Raw genomic sequence first — 15,554 nt, 5'->3', positions numbered from 1 at the left:
AGCCCGCTCTCCCTGAAAACCCACTTTAGGCTCTTCACACTGCTCGTGTGGAGAGCCTTAGTATCTTCACAATGATTTAGCCTAGTTTCTATTCACAATTATTGTTGTTGTTGTTGTTTACACAGTCAAACAGGTGTTATTGACTGGTTTGTTTTATCCAGACATCGAATCCTTCCCAAGGACCTGGGATGGCTGAATTTTATTATCAATGCTGTTGCTGTTATTATTATATTGTCGCAGAATATAGGCTGTTCCCAGTAAAGTTGCTTTTTGTAATTGGCTGTTGGTGATTTCTGTGGCCCCTATGGTGTTGAGGTGCTCTTCAAGTTGTTTTGGAATTGCACCTAGGGTGCCTATTATTTATTTATTTATTTATTTGATTTCTATACCACCCTTCCAAAAATGGCTCAGGGCGGTTTACACAGAGAAATAATAAATAAGATGGATCCCTGTCCCCAAAGGGCTCATAATCTAAAAAGAAACACAAGATAGACACCAACAACAGTCACTGGAGGTACTGTGCTGGGGGTGGATAGGGCCAGAGGCACAATGCACCCTTCTGCAAAATATGCTGCCCCCTGCTACTCTAAGTCTGTGTCTGCTCGCTTCCTACTTTCCTACTGATTACTGCAAGGGTCAATACTCACCTCAGTCTTCCTGCTACATACTGGGAGTATGTAGGGAGTCACTGGGAGAGGGAGAATTGATACTGGGATCACAGGGAGAAGGAGAATTATGTTTATGCACAGCATAAACTATTTTAGTTTCTGTATTCTTCCCCAGAGGGATGTTTGTTAATTGCAAATATCTAACTGATATAAAACAAAAAACAAAACATAACACACCCTAGTTTAAGCAATATACAGATAATTGTAGTGTGTCCTTAATAATATAGCTAAAACCTGCCATGCTGGCTGGTGTTAGCATCAACCTGATTGCCAAAAGAAACAGCTACTATTTGTAGTCTAGTAAATGTCTATCAAGAACACCAGGTTTTGCTTTTAAAACAAACCAATTTAGTAATCCAATCTGGTTTTCTCAAACAGTAAACCAGACCCAGTAACAACAGAATGTGTTAGGGATTAGACATAACCACTCCAGAGGCAGTTACAGGTGAGGTAGCTAATAAAAAGAGATGACCTCACAACATGAGACATCAGATATATATAGACACGAGACAATTGCTCATAGCAACGGAGCCTTATCCAAAACTTAATTTAAAACAACAAAAAAACCTCCAACATGAAAGTGATACTGGAAACAGAAGCGTTACAATCACTTGCTAATATACAAGAAGGCCACAAAGTACTAGAGGATAATTTAAAATAATTTTTTGACATTATTTCCTCCCTCAACAGCACAAGACTGTCACCAGGCAGAAGAAGCAGGATTTGAGCTTGTGTATTCCTTCCCCTGCTCTTCTCACCATGAAAGAAGTGAATGGCCAAATGGGAAATTCCATGCTTATTTCAATGTGGGATTTCCCTTACCTGCAAGAAATTATAAATACTGTTTTAATATCCTAGCCAATATTAACATATTGATGTTATTATACAATATAAAATAATAATTGTGTTATTATTAATATAATATATGGCTTATATTAACAGCCTTAACAGCTTAGATTTAAGAGAGCACCTCCTTTGTCATAAACCCTGCCGCCTGTTATGATCTTCTGGAGAGGTCCAGTTACGGATGCCAGCAGCTCATTTGGTGGTGACCCAAGACTGGGCTTTCTCTGTAGCTGCTCCAGGGCTTTGGAATATGCTCCTTACTTAAATAAGAGCATCTCCTTCTCTGTTTGTTTTCAGGAAGAACCTCAAGACTCTCCTGTTTTTGCAGGCTTTTAATTAAAATTAATTTTATAATTTTAAAACATTTTTATAACTATTTTGAGGACTCCCAGAATGATTGTTCAGGGTGACTTCCACATCAATGCTGAGGCTGCCTTGTCTGGAGTGGCTCAGGACTTCATGGCCACCATGACAACCATGGGACTGCCCCAAAATGTTGTTGGCCCAACACATGATTTGGGGCACACTCTGGATCTGTTTTTTTTTACTGGACACAAGGATGGTGATTTGAAAGTGGGGGGTATCTATGCCATTGTCATAAAACTAATCTATATTCCTGGTAGAATTAAAATGCTGCCACCACCACCCCTTTTATCGACAGAGCTTGAACCTCCCCAGGCTTAGGGTGGAATCACAGGGAAAATTCTATTTTGCTATTAGATAATTACAAAAACTTTCCACATGTAGGCTTACACAGAATGAGAAAACTGATAGCTGCTGAGTACTTAAGGATGCTTTTGCACCAGAGAAATCCCCTTTCCGCCCTCCTTTTTCCTGAGTTAAAAACCAACTCTGAGAGGCTTGTAAAAAGAAAAGAACAAAATAAAAAGTTGTATTCAATTACTACAGAGTACTTCCATCTGAGGCTTCTAGCTTTCTTAGATACACTCAAAAATACTTAGTAGGTTACAAAAATAGGTTGTCTTAGGCACGCTTACATGTTTATAGAACCTTTTGCAAGACCCTAGGTAGGGTGGGTGTAGGCTTGTGTTTCTTATTTTAATTACGTTACAGGTTAACAATAATAGAACATTATCAGAAATATGCAAAAGCACACACATACAAAGAAATATAAGTTCCTAACGCAAAATCTGACTAACAAACTGTTCTCTATGCTGAATTCCCTTTTCCTTGAACTCACCCAGTTCCTGATTACAATCAAGCTTCCTGCAATCCTTTCTTTCAAGGATCTACAGAGTTATTCCATGAGAGAAGCCTCCATGCTGGCTTTGACCATGAGGGAGCAAAACTCCATTGCCCCTCACTAAGCCTTTCCACACAAGCTTATCTCCAACAAATACCACCCTTCTTGTTCCCAGAAATCCCAGCAACTGCTCTCTAGGTCCCACCCACCTGGTGTACTGATTGGCTGCCCTGGAGTTCATCAGCCTGACAATCAAGACAAGGGTTCACTCCATGTTAACCCTTTGCAAGGAGGGGAGGCTGATCATTACAGATGGGACTCTGATATTCTGAGGGCTCTGGGGGATTTTGCAGCTGGTATGGCAAGCACTCTTGTCAAAGCTCTAGTTGCTCTCTGGAGAGATGGCTCAGGTGGCTGACACGATCATTCTCAAATGCCCTCCCCCGCAAAGCAGAGTGAGTGCAGCACTTTGGTATACAACTGAGTGAGGGCGATGAAGCAAGCTGGGATACAGCTGGAATGTAAGTGGAGGAAAACTCAGGGTGAGTCTGAGCGAACACAGGTTAGAGCTCATTAGTGAGCCTACTCTGTGGCAGTGATGGAACAGAAGCAATGCTTTTTTTCGCCCACCACTACATCCTCTCAATGCTGTCCAGCAGGGTTTTCCTGTGTGGTGCGGGGCCTTTTGAAATCTGGCCCTGGGCAAGATGTATTAGAATCCTTGGTAGAACGCTGTGATGCATTTGCACAGTACTTTGAGGATAGTCACTTGCATTTGCCATGAGTTGGACTCTACAGCTGATGCAGGATCATTGGAAGAGGTGCCCAGAGTAAAACCTGGTCTAGTATTGCTGGAGGAGTTTCAATTATTGGTCCCTGAGGATGTGGGCAAGGTGTTTAGTCAAGTTCAGCTAACCATGTGCATACTTGATCCTTGCCCTTTATGGCTTATTAAATCTAGTACGGAGGGAATTCTTAGCTGGGTCCAGCAGGTTCTAAATGCCTCATTGAGGGAAGTAGTGGTCCCAATTCCATTGAAGGAAGCTATTATTTGACTACATCTAAAAAAACCCAGAAACCCTTATGGACCCAGAAAATGTAAACAACTATAGGCCTGTGGCCAGTATTCCCTTCCTGCGCAAGGTTCTTGAGCCTGTAGTGACTGATCAGCTCCAGATACCCGGAGGAAATGGACTATCTAGATGCTTTTCAATCAGGCATCAGGCCTGGCTTTGGAACAGAAACTGCTTTGGTCGTCCTGTGGGATGACCTATGAAGGGAGAAAGACTGAGGGAGTGCAACCCTGTTAATTCTCTTGGATCTCTCAGTGGTTTTTGACACCATTGACCATGGTATTCTTTTGGACAGGCTGCCCAAGTTGGGTGTGGGAGGCACTCTTTGGAGATGGTTCCACTCCTACCTCAAGGTGGATTCCACTCCTACCTCATTCCTACCCAAAAGGTGGTAGGAATGTGCACACAAACGGTGGGGGCTGGTTCGAAGGTGGTGGGGGATAACTTTAAGGGCAGGGGAGGATTTACTTACCCACCTTGCTGTATTTCCCCTGCCGTTGCTCACTGGAAAACCGGTCTGGTGGGCTGACAGCGTACCTCCCTGCCGCCCCACAGGTCGGAAGTGACAGGAAGTAGTGTGCACCCAACATGTGCTACTTCCGGTCAGAGGAGCAGACAGGGCGGCAGGGAGGTACGCTGCTGCCCTACCGGACTGGTTTCCCAACAAGCATCAGTGGGGGAAACATGGCGGGGGGTGGGGGGGAAGTGCACCCTCCTCCACCCTTAAAGTTATCCCCCTTGCCTTTGAATTCTCCAAACCGCTTAGTGCTTAAACATGTTCAGAGGCCCGTAAAAGGGCTCCTGAGCAGTTTTGTGCACATGGTGGTGTACCACAGGTGGTGCTAGAGGCTTATTGCTCACAATCTTGGCAGTTATGCTTTGGGGTTCTACAGGGTTCCATTATTTTCCCCTATGCTGTTTACTATCTACATGAAACCCCTGGGGGGGGATCTGGAGATTTGGCATGAGGTGTCATCAATATGCAGATGACACTCAGCTCTCTCTCTCTTTTTCATCTGAGGCAGTGACTGTCCTGAATCGGTGCTTGGATACAGTAATGGACTGGATGAGGGTGAATAAGCTGAGACTCAATTCAGACAAGACAGAAGTACTGCTGGTCGGTGGTTCCTCTGCCTGGGTGAATGATGTTCAGCCTGTTCTAGATGGGGTTGCACTCCCTCTGAAGGGCCAGTTTCGCAGTTTGGGCATGCTCATTGATCCAGCACTGTCACTAGAGGCAAGTGGCCTCTGTGTTTCAGAGTGTCTTTTATCAGCTTCAGCTGATATGCCAACTATGACCTTACCTGTACAGAGATAGTTCTGCCACAATTACTCATGTTCTGGTAACCTCTTGCTTAGATTACTGCAATGCATTATATGTGGGGCTGCCTTTGAAAACGGTCTGGAAACTGACTGCCAAGGGGATTCATTTATAGCTCAAGGGATACAAAACTTCTTTATTGGGCAAAATTCTGTATGAATTTGAAATCTTTTGTGACTATAGGACAGGGTGGATTTGATTTAAATCAAACTGATTTATATCACGATTTAAATCAAACTGATTTATATCACGATTTAAATCACGATTTAAATCACTAGCAGGGTGGATAAAAATCAAAAAAATCCAATTTAAATCAAAAAAATCTGATTTTTTTAATTTAAATCGGATTTTTTTTTATTTAAATCAGATTTTTTTTTATTTTTATCCACCCTGCTAGTGATTTAAATCATGATTTAAATTGTGATTTAAATCAGTTTGATTTAAATCAAATCCACCCTGCTATAGGACCACTATCTCCTCTGATGTTATGGTGAATATTTGTAATCAACTTTACTCTATATACCTGAGAGTTAGGGCTAGTTTATAGGGTCAAAATCTACCTTAGTTCAATTCATCCTATCTGCCCCAGAAGAGATGGGTAAGTTGGCCCTAGCTTGTATAAGATTGGCTTTGAAATAAATCAAGCTATTTAAAAAAAAAATCAGAAATACCTCAGCTTATTTTTCAGCCAAATCCAAATTTGCCTCTGAAGCCCCCTTCCACTCCCTCCCTTTTCAGCAAAACTCACCCATCTGGGCAGCTCAGCAAGACTGTGGCTGTCTTGCCCCTGGAAGAAGAAAAGAGGTGCTCTAATATCTCACTCTTCAGAATGCTTTGCAAGCATATTAGAGAGAGAAAGGTCCCAGTGGCTGCTGGAAAATAGAGTCTGATATGCTAGCACAGTGTGCCATGTGCCAAGGAAGGAAGGAAGGGGTCAAATCATCTTTTCTTATTCCTGCAGCAAGACTGCCACCATCACTGCTGACCCAGTCAGACAGGTGAGTTTTGCTGAAAGGGAAAGGGGAGGGGTGGGAAGGAAGATAAACTGGGAATTATTACTAGGAACATGACCATATACATGCTCCAAATCCTACTTGCTGAAATACTGCGCAAGGGAATGTCAACCCAATAACTCTGCAAGTGCATTAATAGCAAAAAATGTGCAAATGCAAAACTCGAGATAATGGGCTTGCTCTTGTGTAACATTTGCTCAGATTCTGCATTTGTGCAATTGCGCACCTAGTGTCCACACAACAACACTGGGTTGATCTACCCTTGCATGGCATGTCAACCAGTGAGATTTGCAATTTGCTTGCTTGCTTATTTATTTATATATTTGCTTTATATACCACCTGACTCCAAAGGCTCTAGGCAGTTCACAAAAATAAACACAATAAAGACAAATAAAACAAACTGTTAAAACACAAGTTTTAAAGAGTCCTTAAGACACATTTCTTTTTAGCCTGGCTTTTCGTAATCTCTGAATATTGTGACTAAAAGCCAGGCTAAAAAGAAATATGTCTTAAGGACTCTTTTGAAGGCTGGTAAAGATGTTAAAGCACAGCCCAGGAGTGACCACAAGAAGGCCCACCCCTAAGTCACTGCCAGACGGGTTGGCGGCATACAGTGATATCTGGACCTCTCTCAATGATCTTAATGTGCAGTGGGGATCTTGCAGAAGGCGGTGCTCTCCCAGGTAACCCAGTCCTAAACTCTTTAGGGCTTTAAAGGTTATTACCAGCACTTTCTATTTTTCACAGAAACCTATTGGTAGCCAGTGCAATTTCTTAAAAAACAGGCATAATATGATCTCTCCGAGAAACCCCAGAGACCAATCTAGCTGCTGCATTTTGGACCAAATGAAGTTTCTGAATCACATACAAAGGCAGCCCCACACAGAGTGCATTGCAGTAGTCAAGCCTAGAGGTTACCAGAGAGTGCACCACACTTCTGAGATCATTATCTTCAAGGAATGGACGTAGCTGTTGAATCAACTGAAGTTGATAAGAAAGCGTTCCTGGCCATAGCCTCAACCTGAGAAATCAGAGTGAGGTCCAGAAGCACTCCCAAGCTATGTATCTGTTCCTTTGTGGGAGTGCAACCCCATCCAGAACAGGAAGATCTATTGCATGTCTTAAAGTATGAGCCCTTACCATGAGTACCACTGTCTTGCTTGGATTCAGCTTCAATTTATTATCCCTCATCCAGTCCATTACTGCCTGTAGGTTGGCATTTAGGGTGGTCATGCAATTTCCTGATTATGATGTCACAGAGAAATAGATTTGTGTGTCATCAGCATATTGATAACAACCTGCTCCAAATCGCATGATGATCTCACCCAGTGGTTTCATGTAGATGTTAAAAAGCATCAGAGATAAGATGGAGCCCTGATGTTCACCATACAATAGCTCTTGTTTCAGAGAGCAACTATTTCCAAGCGACACCATTTGGAATCTGCCAGAGAGATAGGAATCGAACTACTGCAAAGCAGTACCATCTATGTCCAAATTCCCCAGGTGATCCAGAAGGATACCATGGTCGATAGTATTGAAAGCCACAGAAAGGTCCAAAAGAACCAAGAGGGTCACACTCCCTCTGTCCATTCCTCGGTAGAGATCATCCATCAAGCTGCTAAGGCTGTCTCCACCCCATAGCCTGCTCCAAATCCAGTTGGAAATACATCTAGATAATCATTATCTTCCAAAACTGCCTTGAGTTTATCAGCCACCACCCTCTCAATTACCTTGCCCACCCAAGGAAAGCTGGAGACTGGCCTATAATTATCCATCACCAAGGACTCTAGGGCAGGCTTCTTAAGTAAAGGTCTCACAATTGTCTTCTTCAAACATGGAGGTATCCTGCCCTCCCTTAGTGAGGCATCCCTCAGTTTACTCATCCCTCAGAGTAAACAGGTATATGGTAAGGTTGCACAAGACATTGATCCAGTAGAATGTGTCCACTTTTCTATAGGGCTGAATCACATATGCAAACAAATGCAGTTTTCTTTTATGGGATCCCTCTTGACTGTCCTGCCTATAGGACTGTGCAATAATGAACCAGAGTTTCAAAAGTGTGTTCTAGTTAAAAGCTATGAAAAGTGCCACTAAGATCATGCTTGAGATACTCAGATATCTCAACTGCTGTGCTTGCGATAGTCAGAAGAGATTGTATGAAGAAAAAAAGGGGCTGTTTCAATGGGTGAATCAGGTCTTATTCTTTAGGGCAATGTAGCAGCAAAAGTCTATACTAGAGAAGGTCAGAATATAAATCAATGAGCCACATACAGAAATATTCATGTGGTCTGGAACCACTGCATCTGCTTAGTATGTCTGATCCTGCTATTAGGCAGATAGCCTACCTGAAACAGCAGATTTATGGGTATCATTAGAGCAACTAACTGTCAATTATGTAGTTCATTGGGGGGGGAGGGGATGACTTAAATTTGCTTCAGACACCAAAAAGATTGAGAGTGGTGGTGGTTAATCTGTCACTAACATTTCTCAAGAGCCCTTCTTTTCCCTCCCTCATCCCTGGCCAGCTTTCTAACACTTCACAAAGAGGCCTAAGATTGTGGGGAACACTCCACTGTGGGGATGTCAGACATGCATGATACAGCTGTTGCCATTTTATCTCCTTCCAGCTTTCACCTCCTTCTCCAGAGCCTCCTTGGTGTCATGAATCCCAGAGTGGGAAAAAGGAGGACAAAGTTCTGTCTTGAAAGGTTTCTTTTCTAAATTGTTTGGGGCTGCATTAGAGCCACCTAAGAGTTGCATGAGGCTCTTGAGCCAAGCCACCCCTTAATTGAGGGGTTCCCAATCTTTTTTTTTTTAACAAGTCTTCCCCTCTGTCACAAACTTTCAGCTCAGATACCTCATAGATATTTTTGGTGTTAGTGTGTGTGTACATACAAATTTAAATATTACAGTTATGAGACAAGCTACTAGAGTCACTCAAATCCACACCAAGTTATTCATAAGCAATCTTAATGAAATTAATGGGACAAGTTTACTTGTCCCATTAATTTCAATGGGACTACTCAGTGCTAATTATCTGAAGCCTGTCAATCAAGCTGAGGGGAGGGGTACGCTGAGCTTCATCACACAGCCAGCCAATCTGAAACCAAGGAGGTCCTTCACCCTCCTCCCTCCCCTTCTGCACTGGAGACATCCCTGAGGATGTGTCAGCTTCAAACTGCTCCTCGGATGGGGAACGAATAGTGTGGCTGCAGCGTGGGGAGGCAGGAGTGCTCTGAGTACCCCGTGGGAGTCGTTCGGGTACCCCTTGTTGGGAACCCCTGCCTTAACCTATATCAAGCTTCTTCCTGACTCAGGAGTTCTGCTGAATGCTTTTGGTCAGCTTGTGATTAACAATCTTACTGCAGTATCTGGTAGTAGCTTGGCTTCATTACAATACGGCTATATCTAGACAGTTTCATCCCTCCATATTTTAAAACTTGAACTGTACTAGGTTAGGCAGGCATTTGCTGAATTGCTGTACTGTAACCAAAACAACTAAATGATCCACCTGATCAATCTTGTTGGATACCACATGGCTTTCGTACATGGATGCCTGAAGTGTTTTCGAAACATTTCTGCAATCTCTGCCAGATTGCACGATTGTAACATTTTTGCCTGTAATATCACTGTTGTTATTATTACCAAGGATTCAAGATTGATATCAGCAGGATTAAAAACCAGGAATATTTCCAGATGTGTTGATTATATAGAAGAGAAAATAAAATCTCCTTCTTTATTTTTATTTTAAAAGAAAATTTAGACTTAAAAAAAACCAAGAACCCTCCACATCTTTAAATGCCTCAAACTCTCTAACAAATGAATCACATCTGATCTGTTTTGCTTTACATTAAACACATTTCCTGAGCAGGATAAAACTGTAATAAAGTGATAATCAATGGCAACTTGCCTTTCAGTACAGATGGTTTCCATCTCCAGCCATCCCCAGAATAATCCCTCTGGAGAGATGTATACATACTTTCAGAGAGCACTAAAATTATATAGTCATTATCTGCAATGCAAGTACCTTCCCATGTCAACAGGCTAAGCAATTCAAAGTTGAATAACTTCCAACATATTAACCTTAGGGAGCAAAGGGAATGGCTCCAGCAGTTACTTAAGAGCCCTCATTAAGCATACATGATTGTACTGAATTTGGCCAAATACCTTATTAGGCTCAGATTTTTCACAAAAGGACAAACCAATAGAATCTTGATTTTGCTCAGGACTTGCATGTCTTATTCCAGCGCATGTAGTTGAAACATTTTTGGTCGCTGGACCTGCTTCGTCACTAACACTGACTACTAGCAAGCTAGCAAACCACCCAAAGGCTCCTGTGATTATCTGTTGCACTTTAGATTAAAATGGAATGAAGCTGGAGTGGCCAGAGGATTTTAGGTTCAGTTAACAGCAGACACATTCCACATTTAGATGGCTACTGGAGAAAACTTCCCTAATTCCACTGTTACCTTGTTTGGGGATTTTAAGACTGGTGAAAGATGCTATGAAGATGCAAGTCACTTTTTACCCAAAGAACTGGCTTGGCAAAGCTATCACTACATCATCACATGTATCACAGGAACAACGGATGAGTATATCTACATCAGCTGAAAACATATAAGACATAAATCTCCAACTGGACTATGTGTCCAAGATGGGTTAGACAAAACTACTCCTTTCTCAGCTTCACAGTGGATATACCCAAGGAGTAAGGACAGACTGCCTCACTTGTAACCAATATTTCCCAAGGGGTCAAACATATCTGAGCAAGCAAACATTAAATCAGAATGTGGGAAAACTCTCAAAGCTCACCGTGTACTCATTTCTCATTAGGAGCAAACAGATTCATTGACCTCTGCGTGTAGTCCTTGTGAACCCAAAGGGTGTGCGTGAGGGAGACTTGCAGGTGAGCAGGGAGGAGCTACAGGGGGTGAATGCTCCTGGCTTTCTATCTGTGACACACATCACCAACACCCAGCAAGACTGGGGCACAGAAGGTGGAAGATCCATAATGGGCAACCGAGTCACAACCATTTCCAACACATGGGCACTATGGGTAGGCTTCCCCCATTCTTGGCTGGAAGTGGTTGGAAGTATCGCCTACGCCCGTCGCATGTGCGCGTGTGCCTGCAGAGCATGTGATGTGTGCAGCGCGCACACAACGGGTGCACACGCAGGTAATACTTCTGGCCACTTCCAGCAAAGAACGGGGGAAGGGGCAGCGGGGAGGTATGCTCCTGCCCCATGGATTTCGCTAAAAACGGAGCACTGGTGGGGGGAAAGCAGTGGGAGGGGTAAGTGCACCTTCCCCCACCCTTAAAGAGGCACCCCTGGTGGTGCTGAATCTTCAAGCCGGCGTGACCTTCAAACCGGTTCAGAGGCCTTTAGAATGGCCTCCAGTCCGGTTCGTGCACATCCCTACAAATACAGGTTTGGTTCAGACTTCACGAGGTCATTCACACGATCAAAAACTGTGTTCTACCCAGATTTGTGAGCTGTGTGTGCTCCCAATTTTTGGTTGCGTGGAAGCAAGGTAGAAGGAAAACCTGGGTAGCCTTTTCTCCTACCTTGCTTCCACACAACCAAAAATTGGGAGCACAACACAGCTCAGAAACCTGGGTAGAACACAGTGAGGCTATGCGCTTAGCCAGCTTTCCAGGGATCGTGGGAACCACCAGGCTCACAGGCGGGCCCGGTGCTCCCAAGGTGGCTAGCCCGCCTAATTCTACCTCCCCTTAAATGAGGTTAAGGGGTCCACCTAATTCCCCCTTCCCTTCAATGTGGTTAATGGAGCGAGCGCTCCATTAACCTCGTTTTTTTGCTCGTGTGTCACCGCGGCGCACAACAACACATGAGTAGACCCTTGACTGGGAGGCTGCAAGCAGCCTCCCAGGCTTGGAGGTCTCTCCAGGATGCCGCACAGCTTCCAGGGGCCGCTCAGCCCCCGATCCCTGCGGCCCCCGCCAGCTCCATGACTAAGCCCGCTTTCCCTGCAAGCCCAACAGAAGCTCTTCTCACCGATCGTGAGAAGAGCTTCAGTTTTTGAGTGTGTGAATGCAGAGGTGCACCTAGGTAATTTTGGAGCCTGGATCTAAAGGCCTTTGGAGGCCTATTTCATTGTTTCTTCTCTTCTGCTGTATTAGCTGAATTGTATTTATGACCTTTTATTCTATATTGTAAGCTATCTTGAAGACCAAATGGTAGAAAAGCAAAGCAGAAATTTCAATATAGAGAACATGACTGAAAACATCATGGGTTAAGTAAAAAGGCACATACCCTCTTGCAACTAACATAACAAAGTTTAAGGAAGCTGACAAAGGGTTGGCTGTAGCTCTGCACAAAATGCAAACACATACAAACACATTATCTCCAAAACAAATAAGTGTGGATGATGGTAATTTATCAGACATTACGGCCATACACACAATGATCTGGGAGAGGTTGGGGGGAGAGAAGATTGGCTACCCAAATCCCAACACGCAAGCAAAGGCTCCATGTGTCTCTGGCAACTCACCTCAGAGACGAACAAGGATCTGGACTCCCCATTACAAGAAAACAAAGCTGGGTCTGCTGAGGATCTCCCAGCATGCATTGCATACACAGCTCTCAGTACAACAACAGGCCCTATCTGCCTGGTTCCTTTAGCTGCAGAACTCTATGATAAAATGGCTGCCAGCTACTGGGGGCATTTAAAAAAAAAAAAAAAACCAGTGATTGAACCCACACAATCAAATTCTGAGCAGTGATTTTTGTCCTACATCAATTTGGATTACGGCAAAAATGTCAGGCTATCCAGGTTTGAACGGGGTGGGTTGGTGGGTATCCTGTGGCTCCACATGAGCACAAACAGCTGGGTTTACTGCTTTCTACCTGGCTTTTGATGGTTGTGAGAACAGCCCTATTGTCGGGTTTTGAGTTGCTACTTAACATGTCAGAAACAAGCCATTACCTATGAACATAAAAACAGGATGCTAATAAAATAAAATTACATTTCAAACATGAGAGTAAGAACTCTTGGGAGAATACCTTGCCAAAGAATTCAATTGAGTCCCAACAATAATTTGTTAACAAATGTGAACAGCAGAGGGCAGTATTTCATTGCTTATGTTACCTCATGAATCTCATGCAGTATGATAGCCTGATGTCACAAGGCTCTGTGGTCGCCTGGAGTTGACACTGACTGGACGGCACATTTTACCTACTAGAAGTTCTAAGCAGAACTAATAGGGTCTACCTCTTGTGTCATTCAATATGGTGAACCTTATGACACTCCATGGAGGTGTCATGGAATGGATCACCATCTACAGTCAGGTTAGATCAGATTTAACTGTAACACTTCATTCTTATTATATTATTACTTAATACTGTAAATATGAGCTGTATCAGATTGCAACACACTAGTCGTAAAGGTATGGCACTAATTATCTAGATGACCAACCTGTTTCAAGATAGAAAATAAAAATATCCCTAAAAATCCCCAGGACCAGGGTTCCCTCTAAAAAGGATTTCCAGAAGTTGTTGACTACTACTCCCAGATTCCCCAGCTGCAATGGCTTTTGCATGGGGATTATGGGAATTGTAGTCAACAACATTTGGGAATCACTGTTAGAGGGAACACTGCACAGGACCCCCTCACAATTTGGTTTGTTTCAGACTGGAGACACAGAAGTTATTCGGGGTGGACAAATGGACACACAGATGCACAGACATGGTGATGCTTTGACAAAGCTAGATGTAATTACATTCAATTTGTACTATCTTCCTTATATATAATAAGCTAAGGCATACCCATGGCTAATCCCATGCGTGGCAGCTCTCATGAGAGTTAGGAGAACTGCTGGATAGGATAGCGACAGGGACAGGCGGGGGGAAGAAAATGGCGGAGGCGGTGGCTGGCTGTCGGGCCTGAGAATTAATGGTGGGCCAGCTGGAAAAATGACGGCACTGCGGTTGGGAGGAGAAGGCAGGGGTGGTGGGCAGGAGGGGAGGAAATGGCAGCAGCAGGTGGAGGAAGGAAGGAAACAGTGGTGGAGGTGGGCGGGGAGGAAGGAAGGAAACGGCAGCAGAGGCGGGCGGCCAGGCAGGAAAACAACAGCGCCGGTGGATGGTAGGGGGGAGAAGGCAGGGTGGTGTGACGGGAGGGGGGAGAAGGCAGGGGTAGGCAGGCAAAAATGGTGGTGGTGGGAGGAAGAAGGAAACGGCAGCCGGGGCAGGGAGAACTAGAGGAGCAGATGTTCTGCGTCCGGCCCAGCTAGTACTTATGGATTCATTTGCTTCTAAAATATGCTGAAACCAAAACACTACTAAATAAAATGTCTTCCTTAAACAAAACAAGAATAGCAAGAATAGATACAGATAAAACAAGAACATTCTCAGGCTGAAATAGTTTTTTCCATTTTCTGAAAGCCCAACAGCTCTGCCTACTCGAATGGGGCATCCTGCCTTTTACCATGTGAACCCGGGTGATTTAACCTAGTGCAGCTACATCAAAAGATCCAAACGTTATCCCAAAAGCACTAGAGGAACTAGTGTTTCTCTCTGCTCTGAGATACCTTTAAAACTGCTCTTCAGTCAGAGGAAAGGGCAACAATCCTTAGCCTAACTGCTGTTTACCAGCACTCATCGTTCTGCTTTGCTCATCTTAAACGCTCATATAAGGTTCTAAGCAATGAAGCAGATATGGGTCTGGACTTTGCCTCACTGATCATGTAACTTGATTCCTCCACCTGCAAATAGCAGAATTTGTGTATTGAAAGCAAAACTAAATTATATTAACTCCTCCAGCCTTCTATGCCAGACTCTCCAAAATCACATATGTTATTAGCCCTTTGGTTTTTCCTCTATATTTAATCTCTTGCCCCTTTTTTTGATAGTTTGTAAACTGAAGGGAAAGTGTCCAGGCCTGGTGATGAAGACTGTGGATGCAATTCATGCTTAGAAAGGTGCAAAGGCAAAAAGACAAAGGGAACTTTGAGAGGGATGGAATTCACTATTACAAAATGTGGTGATTGTCACTAGCTTAGAAAGTAGGGATGTGCAAATTGATTCAGGTACAAAACTATTTGTACCCAAAATCTAGCTGATTTGGATGATTTATAGACAAAAAAAAAATTGCCCCTGTGCTCAATTGCCCAGATTTGGGAACAAAACAAATCACTCAGATTGGGACCTGAAAAAATTCAGGGATTCGGACCCCCCAGATTTCAAAGTAATTGGTGAAAGGGTTAATTTTAATTTAATTTTATTTTTTGAAGTTGGTGCATCTTTACACTTTTTCACCATAGAAAATAATGGGGATTTCAGCAGCCCCATAACTCCACTTGGGGGGCACCAGGGTGGCCCAGAGCAGGTTGTGGTGTAGTGCACATAGAGTGCCAACCATCCCTAAAACCACAAGCCCATGGGGTACTTACTGGGTTTTGTTGTTTT

The 15,554-nt window shown here is 43.5% G+C and overlaps 1 protein-coding gene across 7 annotated transcripts in view; it reads right to left on the bottom strand.

Annotated features, from left to right (window-relative positions):
• Positions 1-15,554, bottom strand: part of AKAP12 (A-kinase anchoring protein 12) — a 159,142-nt gene that overhangs the window by 14,256 nt on the left and 129,332 nt on the right. For 2 of the 7 annotated variants that reach the window (XM_053292488.1, XM_053292478.1), the window contains one exon: positions 1,427-1,490. The exons of the other annotated variants lie outside the window; for them this stretch is intronic. The gene's annotated coding sequence lies outside the window, so the exon portion shown is untranslated. The remainder of the gene's footprint in view (positions 1-1,426; positions 1,491-15,554) is intronic. 7 annotated transcript variants of the gene reach the window in all.

The sequence above is a fragment of the Hemicordylus capensis genome, chromosome 1 (genome assembly GCF_027244095.1).
Source record: "Hemicordylus capensis ecotype Gifberg chromosome 1, rHemCap1.1.pri, whole genome shotgun sequence".
Lineage (NCBI taxonomy): Eukaryota > Metazoa > Chordata > Lepidosauria > Squamata > Cordylidae > Hemicordylus > Hemicordylus capensis.
This window is presented reverse-complemented; position numbering and strand designations above follow the sequence as displayed.